At 39.1% G+C, this 19447-nt stretch overlaps 1 protein-coding gene across 1 annotated transcript in view; it reads right to left on the bottom strand.

Moving 5' to 3' along the window:
- Positions 1-4541: 4541 nt before the first annotated feature.
- Positions 4542-19447, bottom strand: part of LOC107039085 (protogenin B) — a 49441-nt gene continuing 34535 nt past the window's right edge. The window contains exon 17 of the transcript XR_001460944.1: positions 4542-4610. The gene's annotated coding sequence lies outside the window, so the exon portion shown is untranslated. The remainder of the gene's footprint in view (positions 4611-19447) is intronic.

The raw sequence follows: 19447 nt of genomic DNA, 5'->3' as shown, positions 1-19447 counted from the left end.
TAAATCGTGAAATTTCAGATTTCACTGAAAATTTAATGTAAATACTGAATGTTCATATTAGATTGCAAATTCAAATAAATTAAGGAATCCTCGTTTTTATTTCCCTTAAAATTCTGGAACTTTACTGAATTTTCGTGACCCCTGAAATTCACGATTTATCCCCCTAAATCGCGATCAGTGTCACTGTCCACGAAATGTATTTTTTTTCCAGCAGTGTACAAACCCACCTTCACCCTCAAACGACTTGAAATCTGTAATTTTGTTTCACTGATAGCCCGACGGAAAAGTAAACCACTCACCCTATTTTCCGGACCTCACCCGCTGGCCCTGACGCCGAGCTGTTGCGACTGTTGATACAGAGCAGATACTCCCGTTGGCCGTCATCGAGGCACCGACAAAGGAGTCCAAAGAAAAAAAAAAGTCAAGCGCTCAAAGACAGCGTGAGGATGTGCAGATCAAACAGGAAAAATGTCATGAGTTTAAATCACACAGGCTCTTAGTACAAATTCGAAATGGGCTGCGAGATGGCCCAGCCGGTACGGGTATCTTCGGGGCTCGGTGGTTTCGGCTCTTTCGGCGTCGGCGTCAGCCGCAAGAGCGTCGGCGTCAACCCGAAGCGTTTTCCACCCTCTGCGCGCGGTGTCGGCGCGCACACCGACAATTCCCCTCGAGGCCATTCTGCCGTAAGTGGGTGAAGGGTGGATGCAAACATATACACGCACATTTCGTATGTATCTCCGGTACGCGTGTATCCACTCTTATCTCCACCAATCCACCCTCTGCGTGCCTCACCAACCCCCCTGGACAGCCATGGCAGTGCCTAGCCACTCCCTCTGGCGCCTAAGCACGATCGCCAAATCGAAATAATCCGCCGAATGTCGGATTCAACGTTTGCTCTGGACTAGGAAAACAAAAAACGGAATCACACAAATCCTGACGTATAAAGAGTGGCTTTCAGGGGGAAGTATAAAAGTTGTTAAAGAGAAGTATATGGATCATACTTTGAGAGACTTATTCCGACTGTTATCTACTCTCTAATTCGAACGCTCATTTCACTTTCTCTTCACTTCGCCTCAACGCGGGCTCTCTTTTCCTTGGAAATTCAGCCCGGATTTTTTTCCATCTTTGCTGACTTCGAATTGGTCAGTGATGGGACTTTAATTTTATTTTACATCAGAGAATCGGAAATCGGGAGATTAAGGCAGAGGGCGAGACGAAGTGGGTTTACCGTTTCTGGGTGGACGAGTTGGTCTGATTCATTCAGGTTGCGAGGACGGTATAACAATTTTTGGCTGAATTTTCCGTGTCAAATCCCGGAAATTTTTGTCGTGTTTAAGTTCCACTGAAATTTCAGGAAATGTTTCCATTGAAAAATTTAATGTTTCAGTGATTTTCTATTCGAAAGATCTGACAATCAATAAAATACTTGAGTTTTCAGCTGAATTATTCCGTGAAAGTTCTGAAAAATCAGGAAAATTGAGGGAAAAATTAATTCATGAATTTCCATGAATTTTCAAATGAATTTTGAATTCAAAGAAAAATTAATTCATGAATTTCGATGAAGTTTAACTACGACTTGAAATTTCATAACCATTTTTCCCCCATTTTTCCCCACGAGAATTACCATCATCTCATGAGACCTTTTTCGGGCCGCGTTTTTTTCTCAGTGCAGTGCGTGAATTTCCTGATTTCACCTCGATCGATTCTCCCGATACCTATAACGCACACACACGAAATAGTCGATATACAATTCGCTCCTGGTCGCAGCCATTCCATTGACAGATATTCGGTAACGTTCATTCGCCGTTTATAGCACGTGTTTACGATTTTATGCTTCGTCGTAAAGCGCAGAATAGTTGGACGCAGCTAGCCCCTATATACTTATATAGGGGCTACCTGTGCAAGCTTGTACCCTTTTTGCGCCCCAATATATACTACGTTCTGAGTACATCAGATACGTTAATCTATCTCTGGGGTGGATGATATCGTCATAGTATTTTCAATGCTGAATCAGTGCCGCGCAAGCCCCAAAACTAAAAATTGCCAGAAAACTTAATTAAATTAAAACTCATCATTTTCCTCTCAATTCAATAAATGTGTTATTTTCCGTCACCGAAGTTTCTGGAAGTGACCGCTTATATTTTTGGAGAATTTCTCGACAACTACACTGGGAAAAACAATTATTTTTGCGAAATATTCAATCGCTTGAGTATTGTTCGACACTGATGGTAATTTTCGTATTGGGCATAAAATTTTTCACGATTTTTTCTACATTTCAATCTTTTTTCTCGAAAAAATCATTTTCTCGTAAGACTCTGTGTTATTTTGCCACTTCTGAATTAATTATTATCAATACTACTAGACTATTAATTGCGCACAAACTCTGCCAGAATGTTTTCATTCACATCAACTTCCGTTTAGAATTTATTTCAGATTTTCATCCTCAGAATTCAAGTTATGTTTATACTACTTAAAGCAACTTGGAAATACCCAGAAGTAGATTGTGCCGAAGATTTCTCAAAAACTAAAGGACATAGCGTCCTGAATCCAATTGCAGGAAAAGTCAAGAGCAGTACGGAAAATAATGATTTCCGCCCATAATATATAGCGCTAGAAATATTTTGTAGATGTTCATGTGGTGAGAACCATAACTTCAGTGAATGGTGCAATGACGTGAGGATTTTACAAGGGTAATTTGCTGAAAGTTTGATCGCCGCTGTTTTGAAATTACCTGCTATTGTTCATAACGGGGATTGCATTAAATAATCGCATACAAGGAGTGCAATTACCTCAAACGCTTCATACGAGATAATTTTTTCATGCAGACACCGTTAGAAAAAAATTGATATTTCACTGGAGTTCTTTTCAAGACAGCAACATTAATATCAACAAAGGGCGGAATAAATTATGAATTTTCTCATTTCGAAACGTAATTCGCGAGTTGTTCTGTAATTTTTCCCCAACGATTGAGAAATTTTACGGAACGGAACGCAGAAATAACTCACCCGCTTCATAAAAATTGTTGAACGTTCAAGAATTTTTTATTTTGAAGGCACAATAAGTCGGCAAATTTCTGTAAGATGACGTGACAATTTTGTACTTTTTTCGGCGATGAACCTGAGAATTCACCGAACGTTTCAGATTTATTCTCTTTCATTCCTACAAAAATTTCCGGAAAACGATTCCCCATTGCGGATTACGTGAATTGTTCCGTAATTTTTACTGAATATTTCTCTCAGTGTGCGATAAAACGGCACATGGAAAAATTTCCGTGTTCACCGAGACAGAGGCAATTCTTCCGGAGTAATGTCTCGTGATGTCTCGTGATGTGAAATGTCTCGCCGCATCACTACCGTGTAGTCTCTCCACACCGAGACCATCAGACACCTTCCTCTCGAATTCCGAAAAATTTCCATGCCTCGACGCCATACTGTCGACACTCAGCAACTAGCCATCACAATGTTCAACCAAATATGGCTCGGTTGGGTTTAACCACGAGTTGGAAACTTCACCATGGGCAGTGGGTACGATCATAAAACTTCCATTTTGCAGTTTCTGACGATCGGAAATTGCACGTAACCGCACGCATATGGTTGTGCACGACTGATGTTGTATGTGGAGCAGAAATTTTTCCCATAACTAAGTGAAAAATAAAATTTGCGGATGGAAACCAACGACGGATCTTCTCCCTCACTTTCAAAGGGAACATTGGAATCCTGCGAAGATTAAACCACTCGGTTATACCAAGGAGGTAGTGTTCGGAGTGTCGAACCCCAGCAATTTTATGAAGGTTAATTATAGGGAACTCGGGGGCGGTCTCCTGGTAACGCTGACGCTCTAGGTGTTCAGAAGATTTTATTTATTTTTTTTTCATAAAAAAGGGCGTAAAATTATTTACGTTCATAGGATTATTTTTTAATAAATTATTCAATTTTCTCTTTTTTTATTGTTTAAAGTGCTCAACTCTGAATTGAATTATTTACATTGCCGCTTATTACAACAATATTGGGTAAACCCTCGCGTGTAAGTTATTGATGTAGCATATTTCATAGCATTCTAATTTTTCGTCCTTCGAGCATAACAAAATTTCTTTTTTTTCAATTTTCTCTTGACCCTCTCTTTTTTTGTTTGCATGATTTATTAACGGAATGTTTACATTGAAAAAAATGTATTTAACCCTCTCTCCAATAAAAAAATGCGTCCTGAAGTGGAATTAACCTTTTACATTTTCAATATTCAAATGATATGGAAAAAAAAACAATTACATTTTATCTCATCCTGAAAAAAGTTATTGAAGGGCGAGGAGGAGGCGATTCAAGCAGGATCGTGTAATCCCACAGGAAACTCGGTGATATGCGTTCCTTTCTTCCCGATTTGGTCGCTCTCAAAAGGTGAGCACTCGACTGCGGGCTCATAAAACAGCCCTCGAGAGGAGCGATAAACCGGTGGTACGTATCCCCTGGTGCTGGAGCCATAGCGGCGATGAAATACTATCTCTCTTTAATTATCGGATCCCGTCGAGTCGTCTGTCGCATTGAGGTGACGGTGGAAAAAAAATACGACGGGCGCGCATCGTGTACCCAAGAGGCTTTTTGTCATAATGGTTGAGCCTAGAATGAGAAAAAAATCACGATTAAAAATTCCATTTCCCAATATCTGGGTTCCCCCAATATTTCTCTTAAATCCTTTCTAAAAAACGGCGGTTCCCATTTTCATTCGCAAATGAAAGGGAATTGAATACCATTTTATGAAAGATTAATAAACGAATCATAATTGACCAAATCATTTCTTAATATTTAATTTCATTTAATTCAGCAGCGAAGTGGTAAAACCGTTTGAGTCGACTTATCTGCCAGTTGAGTTTTTGAGGAATATTCCGGAATCTAAGGGAGATAGCGCAATTTTCGTAATCACATTTGTTGTAGTTCTTAACCGGCTCTATAAAAAAGGTTATAACAAAAATTTAGCTATCTCTCTTAGATTCCGAGATATTCATTGAAAACTGGTCAATAGTCAAAATTGACTTGTACCGTTATACCACTTCGCTACTGAATTTAATTATGATTAAATTAAAATAACAAATAATAATTAATCATTATTTAATTTGATATTAAATGAATGTAATATAATATTCTTCGAACAAAGTTGATTAGCATTAATAACTAGAATTATGGGATTACTTCACATTTTTTACGTCAAGGGTATGAGCATCTGAATATGGATAAAAAGAAGCTGTGACTCAATATTCTAAATGAAGTTTTAATTTTTAATTTGGTGCTGAAAACACGAGATGACAATATCCTAAACCCGGAATTATACTGAGAGAACAACAGATTAATCATTTACTGTAATATAAACATTCACCTGCTGCTAAATTGATTAAAACCGGGAGATCGAACCTGCCGGGAAAATCGCACAATAAAAGGGCATCAACCCGAATCCGAAATCCGTCAAAAATTCGAGTCTCCATCCCTCCATTTTAGAAAACACTGAGGCAAAAGGCGGAGTCTGTTCATCTCGGGACAGAGAGATAGGTTCGCCCGTCTCGCTCGTCCGAGGAATTCAACCGCGTAACCAATCCTAAAAAGCCCCTCGCGAGGCCATGGGGGCCACTTTGGAAAATTAGCCTCCATCCACCTCCAGCCATCTGCCCAACCGCTCTTTACCCCCAGCGCACACCTTTTTCCCCTCGAGCAATCTAATTCTCAAGAAATCTATCCCTCACATCCATCGAACATCTTCCCACAGGCTGGGTGTGTATCCCGCTCCCTTGGGATATCGTCCAGACACACATCGTATTTCTTTTCATAACGATCTCACCGTCCCTCTTCTCTATACCTCAGGTCCAAGCGTCATCGTGTATCGCCTCTCACAAGGCTACGCCTCCCCTCGCGTCCGTATCGCACACTCGGACGTGGAAAAATAAATGAATAAAGTTAGATAAAAAAATCAGCGACACGTCGCAAGAGCAATAAAACCCGCGGCATTAATTGGGAGTGAAATCTCAAACCTGAAACGACACTGAGGGAGAAAAAATATATATTCAAGTCACATGTATCATCCGACATTGGAGATATATTGCCTTCTGTATTCAAAAGCCTCGGAGACGAGATGGCGGAGGTGAATGATGGGTAGAGATGATTCGCTGGGGTAAAAGGATATAGATATTTTCTCCATTGGTATCAGCACTCATGAATAAGGGATGAGCTCAGAGAGCCCGCGCTGCCTTGTCTGAATGACAAGACTCCACGACTTTTGTTGTTATCTCTTTCTGTAATACTCACTCATACATGGATAGATGTTACATACAAGTAAGCCCCGACAAGCTCCGGAGAGCTTACGGTGTCGTTAAACTAAAATAAAGTCTCCAATCTCCCTCCCTCCCGGTAATCCTTGCTGTCATTTTATTTTCTTCTTTCCTCGTTCTTCCCATTTTACTTTTCAACATCAAAATGATGCCCCGAGCCGACATCCGCATGCCCTCAACCATGAATTAAGCCAGCGACAACTCTCGGAGCCGTAAAAAAATTCTTTCAATAACTTCGGGTCCTTTAGAAAAAGATATTAAATTAGCAACAATGTAGATCGTTTTGGGAATTAAATCGTGGGGATGTCCTTTGAGGATTCTAATGGACACTTTGATGGCCACCGATTATGGGTGACTGAAGTGGAACTGGAGGGAAAAAAAATTGAGGTGACAATGTTATTTACGAGTTATAAAAAGCTATTCGATTCACTTCAAGTATCGAAAGGCTGCAGGTGTGAAGACATTCCGTAGTCACGCGATAGTTTTCTGCTTGTAACCGTGAAGGAGCTCGTGAGAGAGGTTTTTTTCCAGGTCAGGTCCTCTGTGACAATGAAAATGTATTTTTTATATTAGTTTTATGTCTGGGTTTCCGCTTGACTCTTATCAATCAAATTAAACGATTTCTGGGGACGGAGAGTGGAAGTGTGTACAGGGTGTCAAGAAAAAAAATGGACAATTGCATTTTTTTATAAATTAGTAGAGTTATTGTTGCTGATAAATTGGCTATATGCTTCCGAATTGTTATCTTGTGTCTAAAATGTCACAGTAGTTTTTAGAACAACATATTTCCCAAAATTAAAAAAAAATATTATTTCAGACAGATGAATTGATTTTTCCCGCGTTAAATGAAATTGCCCACGACGCGACGTTGCCGGAAACTCGGTAAACGCGGCCGGGCAGTATAGAGTGAACTCGGCAACGCGAAAGTCTGAATAAAACGGCGGCGAGTCCCCGCGGAGGAGACCAAGCCGCAGGATCGCGTTTGGTGACCAGACTAGGGTTAAATTTTTTCATACGTGACAGCTCGGTACTGTTTGCCGTAAAAATTATCTCCCTGCACGGAGAGAAATTCTGAAGCGAAATGTGCTGTAGGAAATTTTACGGAACTATCTTAACCATTTTACGGAATTTTTCCAGAGCGTTCCGTAATTTTTATCTGAATCTCCCATGAAAAATTACGATACCGTCACTTTAACTTTCTGAGTCGATTTCGTAATCGGTGAGCGAACTGTGAGTTCCGTAATTTTTACTGAACATTTCTCTCCGTGTGTACATTGACTTGTTTGGTAATTTTTCTCAATTTTTTTCTTCTAGTACGATGAGTGTTGGGACACCCTGTAGATATGAGTGGAGGGATTGGACTACGAAAATCATAACGTCCATCAAAGTATACATTCTCGTTCTACCACGATTCTATTAGCGATACCATTACCAACTCGACTTTATTATCCAACTTGAGGACGGGACCTTGTTGGTATACGTCGGCGACAAGTCTAGGGGTTCGAAGAACGTCAATTATGTTTGATATAGATGTCCTCGGGACGATTTGTGTGCTCTTAGGCTGCAAGGGGCGGAATGAAATATTTCCAGGTTGTAGGAGGGGCAGGATCGCGTATAAAGATGGTGCTGTGTCTCGCATGGATGAATTTGTTTGTCCAAGGGTGGATTTTTTCTGAGGAAATGATGGCGATCGCCAGACGAGGGATCGTGGGACTGGGGTGTGTTACCCGGATATTAGTTCACGGTTGTGAGGGGTTATCGTAATGCATTCTTGAGCGTGGCGGTACCCTCGCTGGGGGAGGAACAACCCTCCGCCGTCGTTATTGCGATGAACGTTATATCGTTCTACGATTTTTCGGTACCACCGCATCCTTCGTTAATTTATTCTCTCCGATTGAGTATATTTTATACTTAATTCAGGTTTTTTTTTCCATGATTTTTAGAAAATACTCGCAGTTTCCGTATAATTATATTTTTTCTCCGCTAGCTACACCATTCCTCCGTGTTCCGCAGATTCACCAAGCAAGTGCTGCGGAGCATTATGGATTTTCAGGCCATTATAGGGTTTGCGATGGTAGTCGTCTGCAGCATAGCTATATACACCCCGTATATAGAATTCTGGATGAACAACGAGGAGCTTTACGACCAGATGACTATTATTCATCCATGTCAACCCCCCACGCGAATAATATACGCAGGTTTTAACGTAGTCATATCGTGAGTCGGGAGAAGCCCGACAGTGCGATAGAAGTTCACAGTTTGTTCTCCAGTGAAAAAGAATGATTTAGTTTCTTCAAAAAGTGTAAAATCAAATTCAATGATACTCTTTCGATGATACCAGTTCTTCATTTGTTCTCAAAATCGTGACTTCACAGATTGCGTCCTGACAATATAAAAAAAATTCATAGGAAAACCTGATTCTATTGAAATGTTAAATAGAAAATTTTCTGTAAAATTTCCTCAGCTCAAATTTTCCTAGTTTTTTGCCTAATTTTTTTTTTTTTGAAAAGAAAAGGAAAATAGAACGACAAAAATTTGCAAAATTACATGAATTTCAAGAGTGAAATCTATCAAAACAAGAACAAACAAAATTTATTATTCGTACTTCTCCACTGTAAATTCCCAAAGTTTAATGTAATAAATAAAAATTCACCATTTGCCTGACTTTGTTCCTTAATCTCAAACAGAAATCATGAACTTTAAACTTCGCGAGATTTCCCATTCGACTGAAACGCTGAATTATCAACAATAACCTATCTACCAAGTGACAAAAGGGATTACGACATTGACAATAATGTTTCATTCCGAAGTGGCCGAATGGCTGCGATTATGGGATAGACAGCTCATTTCGATGGCAATATTGCTCTTCCCCTCTCCCATCCGCGGCTCTCGGTGCATGAACCTGCGCAGGTATGCCCCCTCCCCCTGCCTCGTTACAAGACTGTTGGAAGAATGATATAACCTGTGTATTCCCCAAACTCCAAAGACAGAGATTATTCGCATTCCAGGGCATAACCAAACGTAATTGGGCTCTTGGGACGCCGAGAGGAATCTCAGAGAGTCTAACGCCAGAATCACTATGCAGACACGTACTTACAGCAACGAGAGATAGTGGTGCATTGCTACACCTCTTCCTCTGTCTCTCTCTCTCTCTCTCTCTCTCTCTCTCTCTCTCTCTCTCTCTCTTTGCCCTGAGATTATCGCTCAAAGCCCAGTTTACGAGTGTCATAAACCATAAAGGCAGCCATCGACGAGCAATCCGAAATGTAAACAGTAAGTACGGAGGAATTCGGTGCCGAGTTATGCAAGAGGTACCTTTGAGTCAGTTTGAGCATTATATCTGGAAAAAATTTTCGGGCAATGACCGCTGCAATTAGACAGGACGCGCCATTGATGAGTACTGACGGGATCTGTTACGATATTTTATCGCAAACGTTTCTTATTTACTTTACGCGAATGATTTGTCAATATATTTATTTGTGGCAGTGGAATATATAGCGTTTTCTGTACCCCGCCCTTTGCCTCGTCTGGGAATTGCTATTTCACACTTCATAAACTCGCAAAAGTGAAAGTCACTAGGGAAAAATATTACTCACCAAATTTTTGATTTTTAAAAATATTCATCAAGTTAAATTTTTAAATTCCGAATTATTTTATGAATCAATAATTGGGAAATTAAATTCGCAATTATTATATTAATTTTCAAATTTCAATTACGATAAATAAATCTAAATTACGATGAGATGCAACTTCTCATAATATTACTAAAATTAATTATTGATGCCGATCTATGGCGCCGAGATTGAAAATTTTTATTGCAAAAATAGAGTTAGTCTTTTGTAAAAAATTTCATTTTATGTGTAAGCAAAATATAATTTCCAGCACTTTTAACGATGAATACGAAAGATGGTGAAGGACATCTGAGCTGGGCTACTGAATTTTCCAAATAAAGGAATAGACTGCCACATGCAGTTTGGTTAGAGACCCCAGTTATTGCTTCCCACTTTGATTGGTTTATTGCTAGGCCGTATATGATCTTTTTGTGGCCAGCGAGACCTCGACTTCTTTTTCCCGCTATTGGAAACCTTGAGCTCCGTTTTTTTCATCCCAGATTTCACAACACTTGTTTGTTCAGAAGCAGTCGGGATTTTCTGGTGGTCAAAATACTTCACGCACTTTAAAGGGAACAACTCCCGGAGTCGATTCCTTGAAGTGTTTTCTTCATTTCCAACCCAAAAATCCATTTTCATTAATAATAATCCAAATCGTTCCATTCCAACTTTCCGGTAATTCCGGAAAAAAATTGCGGAGACTACACTTTAAAAACAAATTCGTGGCTTGAAAATTACCAAACGCCCAATATAATTTTATATTTGTCCAAAAGATGAGGACAATTTTTTCACATCAAGAAAACGAGTTCTCAAGTCAATTGAAGTAGTTTTTGCATTAAAATATTTTCGAATCGGAGCTAAAAACCTATTTTGAATGAATTAATTCAATTTTACTTGACGAAAGACGGTTTGAGAAATCGCTTTCTTGTCATCACGAAATTGCCCTCGTATTTAGACCAAGTACAAAATTACTTGACGAAAGACGTATTTCTCAAAAACCTTTGTGTTCGTCAGTGCAGTAATTGCCACTCGTGTGGGTAAAAATCGAGCGTCGAGGAATTTTCTCACTTCGGTAAATTGTATAAAATTTTAACGCTTACAAATTACACACAGTTCCTATAACGCAAACTTTTATACGTGGTGATTTAATGATTTAACCCGTGGGCATGTGGCAGTTTCGGATACGTCCATACTGCACAATTTAACACTCGAGCCATGTTACAGCTGCAATATATTTACACGTGTATTTATGACCAACCACTTTACCCTTCATCCGAACACCCGCCTCTCTAACAGTCTGCCAAATGAAAATGAATACCTTCCGATTTTTTCAGCATAATCGTTTGTCAGCGCTGATGAGTTCTCAAATCTTTACAAGACTGCAAATAAATACATCGGAGATTGAGTCCACTTTTCTAAACGAGGCGCAGATATTTGTCTGGATTTTTGGAGAACAATTCCCATTTTTTTTCCTGCGCATGCCTTCGCAGAGGAAAAAATTTCTGAAAGTAGATGGAGAGATGCTGTAGCTGTTATATGAGTGGGATGCTGTAGCGGGGAATCTATCTTGTCATTTATCTCGACTCTTTGCTTTCCACCCTAATTAGTCACCGTGAGCGGCAATTCACTCCCGGCACTGCACTGCCCGGGCGCGTTCAGCGGGTTTCTGGCAACGTCGCGTAACGGGCAATTTCGTTTAAGGTACATTCCCAGAAAACAGGTTTTTCTTACGATTGTCCCCGTGTTTTTTATAGATAATGTTTATAATATTCCACAGCTGCTGCAAAAATTCTAATTAGCTGTACCGCATTGCTTAGGAGATAACAAATAATTAAATGCGAGGAAACGTTCTTGCGATGTTCTTGAAAAATTAATCCGTGGTAGATTGATAAATTCCAAATCCGTGGAATTTTTTGTAAAATAAATAAATAATTTTTGCGATGTTCAACTCTAAAAATGGAAATTTCGTGAAATTTAATTTCATTTCATATTTGATTCAAACAATTAGTTGATAAATAATTGTTTATTCAACTCAAACAGTTACTGTTAGCTTTATTAACGGCATATGAGGATAGAAAAACTCAATAACTTATGAGAATGCAATAAATTAAGTCGTTTAGAATGATATCTAGATGATTTTTATCCAACTTTTTTTTCGTGTCTATAGGTATTGTTAAGTATTTTGTTTTTCAGCCTCAGAACTTGACATTTTTCATGTGAAGTATACAAAGTATCCATGAAGTATGGCCGGGCGAAATTCAGGCAATAAATTTATATTACGCAGCATCCACGCAGCCTGCACACAATATTCCCTCGTAGCTCACCCGCGGCAATAAAGAGATGTGTCCGACGCAGGTGCACCAGTTTACGCATAAACGCATATACATTTACTGCAAGCAATCGATTTCCAGTGCACCTAGTGTTACAATGGCAGCGGTGAATCCTGGGATAAACTGAATCGTTTTTTTTTCAAAATCCGGGAATTGAGCTTTATTTGCTATTATTATTTAGCCAGAAATAATACAAATTGTTAATGGTACAATCATACAAATTCTTTCTCCACAATTTAATTATTTTCGGCCCGGCGGGCGCACACGGAGGGAAATTTTTGAGTAAAATTATCCTACCGTTCTATAAAAGTGTATCATGAGTCTTCGTTTCCTCATTTCTATCTCGAAATTTAGTAAAAATTAATATATGATGATGAAATTGTATTCTACGTTAGAGAAATTTTATCCTCACATATTAATTTTTACAAAATTTCGGGATAAAAATGAGGAAACGAGGACTCACGATACACTTTTATAGAACGGTAGGATAAATTCTCTCCAAAATTACCAGAGGTCATTTACAGAAATCAAATAATTCAGTAGCGAAGCGGTAAAACGGTTTAAGTCGATTTTAGCTTTTGATCAGTTTTCAATGAATTTCTCGGAATCCAAGGCAAATAGTAAAATTGTCGTTATAACCTTGTTTGTAGAGCGAATTGAGATCTATGAAAAAGCTAACTATGAAAATTTCGCTATCTCCCTTAGATTCGGAGATATTCCTCAAAAAATCAGTAGAGAGCTAAGTCGACTTGAACCGTTTTACCGCTTCGTTACTGAATTACACTTCCTGGTATTTCTCCCAACCATTATCGTCACCCAAATCGATCCTACCATCTTGGGGGAAGGGCTGTCGGCCAAGAAAAAAATAACGATTCCAGGGAGTATTTTTCTCCCGAGTTGAAAACAAGCTGGACCAATTACTCCGAAGGTTTACCTCGCCACTCCCACGTACATCCTTATAGCTGATGGTTTGGTGTATATCCAACGGTTGAAAAGGAATAATCCCACCCACGGGTATGCATTCTGTCTGGAATTTATCCACCATCATCGATGTGAGTCCCTCTTTGGACCAAGTATTTTTTTTTCTATTGCCAGGAGCACAAATCACTCTTGGAACCGTGGAGTGCCAGTCCTTTTTAATGGTCCTGCCGCGTGTGGATACTAATGCCGAACATTAAAAGACAGCGGTATCCGTTTTTCTCTCGTTCTTTCCCCTTTGACTGAAATAAATAGAAATTTTGTTCTCACCAAAAAAAGAAATCTCCGTCATTCCTACGTGGCAATTTCAATTTTGCTCCGTAGATGGCGAAAAGGTAGTCGATTTTTACTATTGGCTAGTTTTTGACGAATATCTCGGAATCTAAAAGAGATAGAAAGATTTTTGTCATAACCTTTTTTGTAGAGCCAATAGAGCGTTATAAAAAAAGTCATGAGAAAAATTTTGCTATCTCTCTTAGATTCCGAGATATTCAGCAAAAACTGGCTAATAGTGAAAATCGACTCAACTCGGTTTACCGCTTCACTACTGAATTGTACTTATGATTAAAATCTTATTCAGTGGGCATAGGAATTAGAACATGAGACACATGATTCTCATCGGTCATATTGCTTTTTGCAATGAGAATGATCATAAACAATTAATTGAACAAGGGACTATCGAACCTGACAGGAAAAAAGAACGAAAAGGGAAACGTCATCTTCAACAATAACTCCGAAAGACATCGAACAAGAATCATGAGGTCGACAATTCACGAGAATAAAAATCATAAACCAAGCGAAACGAGACGATCTCACGAGCTGATAATTGTCAACGTTGGCAAGTGGCCTTTACTCCATATCTCTTATCTACTGGAGAGTGGCACTTTGGTGCCATCGTGTACGTGGAGGATTACGACTCAGCGCAAATGGAGGATACGTTTTAAACGATACTTTTACTCGTTTCCCATTCCACCAAACAGAAACAAGGGAAACGACGAGCAAAAAATACCCGAAAAAAAAAATGTTTCAAGTGAATTTAAGTATCCACTCAACGGAAAAAAACATTTTTCGATAATTTGAGCAAAAAGTTCGAAAGTGTAGCGCACTGCAATTTACGGTTAATCATGGCCATTCCCTGGTACAGAACGTTGTAATGTTACTCCACGAAGGCTCAAAACATTCATCCATCATTGAATAGCTCAGCATATATTCACGCAGGGCCTCGGAAAGAGGCTTATTATAACGACTTGCAACGTCCATTTTCGCGCTCTGCACGGCTTTCGTATATATTACCCGGGACGGTAGCATTTATGGCCGTTACCAGCGTGAATATTTATGCCTCCACCATTATTGTCTACATAATAGCAGGCTTGGTGGAGGTATATGCGAAAGCACAGGTAGATGGTTGGTGGTAGCGTGATCCTTACACACCTCCACACGAATGCGTCCGCAGAAACACCTAGGACGATGCCGTGGAGGGATGGTCCATCAGGCACACGGAGACGCTATCGCACGGAGAGAAATCTTCAGTAAAAATTACGGAACAATTCACGTAATCCGCGATGGGGAGTCGTTTTCCGGCAATTTTTTCAGGGATGGAAGAGAAAAAATCGGAAACGTCCAGTGAATTTTCAGGATCATCACCGAACGAAGTACGAAATTATAAAATCTTACAGAAGTAAAATCTTACAGAAACTTGCCGAATTTTTATGAAGCTGGTGAGTTATTTCTACGTTCCGGTCCGTAAAATTTCTCAATCGTTGCGGAAAAATTACGGAACAACTTGTTGTCCCACAGCGGTCAGTCATCAGACGGGTGGTTAATTTTTACGGAACAAATCGTAGAATTTACGTGGCGATTCGTACAATTTCAGTTCCGACTCACACTTTTTATTGAATTTGACTTCGCGGATTACGTTTCAAAACGTAATTTTTACGTTTTTTTTTCTGGTAATTTTTATTGAATTTTTCTCTCCGTAGAAGTCCGATAGATGGCGCTGCCCATAAGGGCCATTTCTCAGATGACCTTCCATGTTGAAACCATAGACGTAGTCCAAGTCAAAAATATAATCCTCAAAACAATTCAGTAGCGAAGTGGTAAAACGGTTTAAGTCGACTCATCCCCCACTTCCACAGTTTATGCGGAATATTTTCGAATCCAAGGGAGATAGCGAAATTTTCGTAATTACATTTGTTGTAGCTCTCAATTGGCTCTACAAAAAAGATTATAACAAAAATTTTCCTATCTCCCTTCGATTCCGAGATATTCATTGAAAACTGATCAATAGTCAAAATTGACTTGCTTGCTCGGTAATTTTTCTCCAACTTTTTTCTCCGCGCGTTCTTCGATACGCCACTGGCTCTCCTTTGTCGTATCCTCTACCAACTACCTCTGTCACCCATGTCCACGGCTGATAATCCCAAATGGATTGTGGTGCGTCCAACCCTATAGATGTCATGGATCCCAGGAAAGGCTGAAACCGAGAATACGCCCCATAGAGCACGGATAGGACCTGTCCTGCGAGACGCGTGAGATATACCACTGTAGGACCACAACGCGGTCCTAAATCACCTTTGACTACTACCTTAATGGGTAAAGGCCGCTGTCCAAGACAGTTGTAATGGGAGAGGTGGCATGAATTTCCACCAATAGTAAATCTAACCGCTTCCTTCTTTTTTTATAACATAAGATGGCTCCGCCAATTCCCTGGCGAGATTTCAAGAATGTAATATACATCTTGTGGTATGAAATCTCATTTTTTTATCCTCCTTCCACGTGTTTTCGCATATCTTTGCATAATCGAGGGGCCCTGGCAGTTTCGAAAAGTCGTCAACACTTGAGAAAATTCATTTGTAGTTAAGCGGATATGAGGCCGCTGGAAATTAACGTCAACTGCTCTTTTTCTGTGTCAGTTGCTGCTAAATTTAATGTCCGATCATCAGTAGAAATAATGAAATTGTCGATAGCTCTCTATATTATATATTATAAAAATTCGAATCGACTTCTGGTGACAAAAATTCGGTAATTGAAATTAAGACTTCGAAATTAAAGGTCATGAGGGTCAGGATAAGGGTCATGAGGTTCAGAATAAGGGTTACAACGGCCCCTAGTCATATTATAAAAATACGTCTAAAAAATTTTTGCATTTTCCCCAGATTATTATTCGGTCAATCTTCAATATTTTTAAGGCATAAATTACACAGCGAAAGAGATGTGATACCATATGCTGTCCATTCACTTACCTGGCCTCTATCCAAGGGAAACAATCAAATAATAATCAGCGCACAAATTAAAAAATTCGGAGACAGGGCCAAAATTTTATGAAAAGAACGAACTCAGCACTCCCGGCGCAGCATTGTGGAGTTGATATAGGGGGGTGAAACTTTCCGTCCTTTTGTGATCGCCTGACAAGTTTCCCGCGTGCCAGAAGGAGAAATCTAGAATAGAGAGCTGTATACCCTTTTTACAACCACCGGAGCAAAAGTATTCTAGACACAAGCCATAAAGAATAGATTTTTTAAGGGAATTCTTTCAGCTCATAAAATGCGAACGGGATCGCCAGAGAATTCGGGTGATGGCTCCGCCATGTCTGCTGGTCATTTCCATGTGATTCTCAAATTGTTCCGCACTTTCCATCAGTAGAAATATTTTGGGGAAAATATTCCATAGGAAAAGTCAATAAAATTCGATTCTTTTATGCAACTCATTCTATTGAGATATTTTCTGTAGAATTTATTCGCCTCAATTTTTCCAAGTTTTTTTATTTTCCCAATTTAAAAAAAATCAAAAGAAAAAAAAATTTTACACACTTTTTCCATAGAATATTTTCTATCGAACATTTCAATAGAATTGTCCAGCGAATTCGCTAGGTTTTACTAATAAATTTTTTCGTGCGTGAATTTTGAAATTTTGACTCTCATTTGCCCGTCAAGAGCTGAGTGAGAGACACAATAAACTATAATTACATAATTTTACAAGAATCCCCAGAATAAATCGCCAGAGTAATCTCCATATTTTCCCAATTACAAGAAGCAATAATCAGTGAATTAATGTATGACTTCCTCGTGGATTTACGATAATAATATTTACTTCCACCGTTCACTCCAGATCCTACAATGAAACTGATTCGCCAAACATTCGGTCCGTCAATCGCGACTGAACTCCGCCGTCGGATCCGCGCGTCACAATAGAGAAGTACATATTCAATTAAACGAGACACCGGAGTAAAAGAACAAGCAAACGCGGTATGCATTACAATACGGGGAGTTTTGCCACCACTGAACTCACTCATGTCTCATTTCAAGTGTTAATAAATAGCCGCGTTATTACCACCAAGCTAATTCCTCGACCACTCTCTTCATTTAACGAAGCCAATTATGACAGGCATAAATGTGAGCACTTAATAGCTATGTACACAGCCGCACGCGTTTCAACTTGCCCAGTGGTGGACGAGGTACGATTGACACAAATTATCTTCGAATGCGCGAAACAATCGCCCTTAGATCGATTCAATCTACAATTGCCGCCGGTTTTCTGTCGCTGGTCCACGATTACCTTTCGTACAGTAAAATTTGCCACGATTTTCTAGGCAATTTTTATCCAACTTTTCTCTCCGCGCACCCAACGGCAAGATTTTTTGTGAGTGCGATGATAGAATGAGTAAGGATTGTACAGCGAGAAAAAAATATTTTTGCCAAATATCCATTTACTTGAGAGAAGTATTTATTTTTTCGGTACCGTATTTCTCCAGTCGAGTCATTCCCAGGTAATCCTCATTAGTTTTCAATTATGAGAATTATATTGCTCTTGAAGATGGTCATGTGAGTTGTGACTTGAATTAACTTATTGCGGGACTTGATTCAACTCCCGCAAGAAAAAAATAAAATAAAAAATACAAAATTAATCGAAATTCTTCCCTCTCAAAAATTGAGACATTTAGAAAAAAATGAATAATCATTGGACGAGTTAACTCAAGGCCATGTACAACATAGTCATCCTCTAGAGCAACATGATTATCATAATTGAAACCTAATGAGGCTCGCCTGGAACGACTCGATTGGAGAAATCTGATTTTGAAAAAATAAATGCTTCTCTCAAGTAAATGAATTTATAAAAAATCATTTGTTTTCTCAATGCACGTGTCTATCCTTTAGTATCCAACGGGAATATAGAATAATTTCTTCCTCACTAGAATGATGGGGACAATTTTTGAACCATCTTACCACAAGGAAACACTGAGACCGTCCGCGCTCCGACGGACGGGCTTTGGATCGACAGCGATATGTTTGCACTACTGATTAACACACCGCCATGAGAGAAAGGAATATTCCCAAGAAGTTCCGAATTTACGAACTGTTTTGAGAACGCTTCACGAGGTGATTGGAAAAACGAGGGAGAATATTTATAAAATCGATGAATAGTAGATTAATTTGACGATTGGCGATTTACATATTGAACGAGATGTGAATTTCCCTTGCTTTGAGGATATTCAGTCAGTTATAACACTTCGAGAGCCTCGAGATGATTGAGTATTTCCCAATAGCTTGTTGCTCAGAGAAAAAAAACCTGAACGTTTTTATCAGACTTTCATTGGTGAATTTTATTTCATACAATGACATGATTGTTGGAAAGGAAATTCTTCTCTTTTACTCTGAATAATGCGCACTCAATCTGCAAAAAAGAACAAACGTGAAACACATTCTGCGGTCTCGCTTTTTCATGGGACTACTAGGAAATATTTGACGCATTGCTGCATCAAGCGGACCCATCGTGGCCGTTTCTCAGCTGAAAATCTCGAGAGATTGAAAAGGTATTTTTCTTCACATGAATTTAAAATGACTAAGAACGTTTCTTAAATTGTATTCCTCTTTAAATCGTACTTCACTTCGTATTCTCGTCCCGTAAATTAATGAATCATTATGCAGTTTAATTTTTGTCTGAGAAGCTGAAAAATAACAGAGAAAGGTATCAATCACTGTTGCAACGCAATAATTTTTTAACGAAAATCATATTTTGGATGGAAAAGATCATTCTGATTTTGTAATAAAAAATATTCGCAGCACATACAATTAAATTTCATTTTCTTTGTCATTTTGTATAATTTACTGTAGATCTAGATCGGGTCGTGTGTACCAGAAGATCATTTCATAGCCTTATACTTATACTTTACTTTCCATTCATCGGCTTTCATCCCAGAAGTGTAAGAAATATCAGCAGCGGTA

This window comes from Diachasma alloeum, unplaced genomic scaffold, assembly GCF_001412515.2.
Source record: "Diachasma alloeum isolate Michigan unplaced genomic scaffold, Dall2.0 Dall_scaffold_00291, whole genome shotgun sequence".
NCBI lineage: Eukaryota > Metazoa > Arthropoda > Insecta > Hymenoptera > Braconidae > Diachasma > Diachasma alloeum.
The sequence above is the reverse complement of the archived record's forward strand: the minus strand, read 5'-3'. Positions and strand labels throughout refer to the sequence as shown.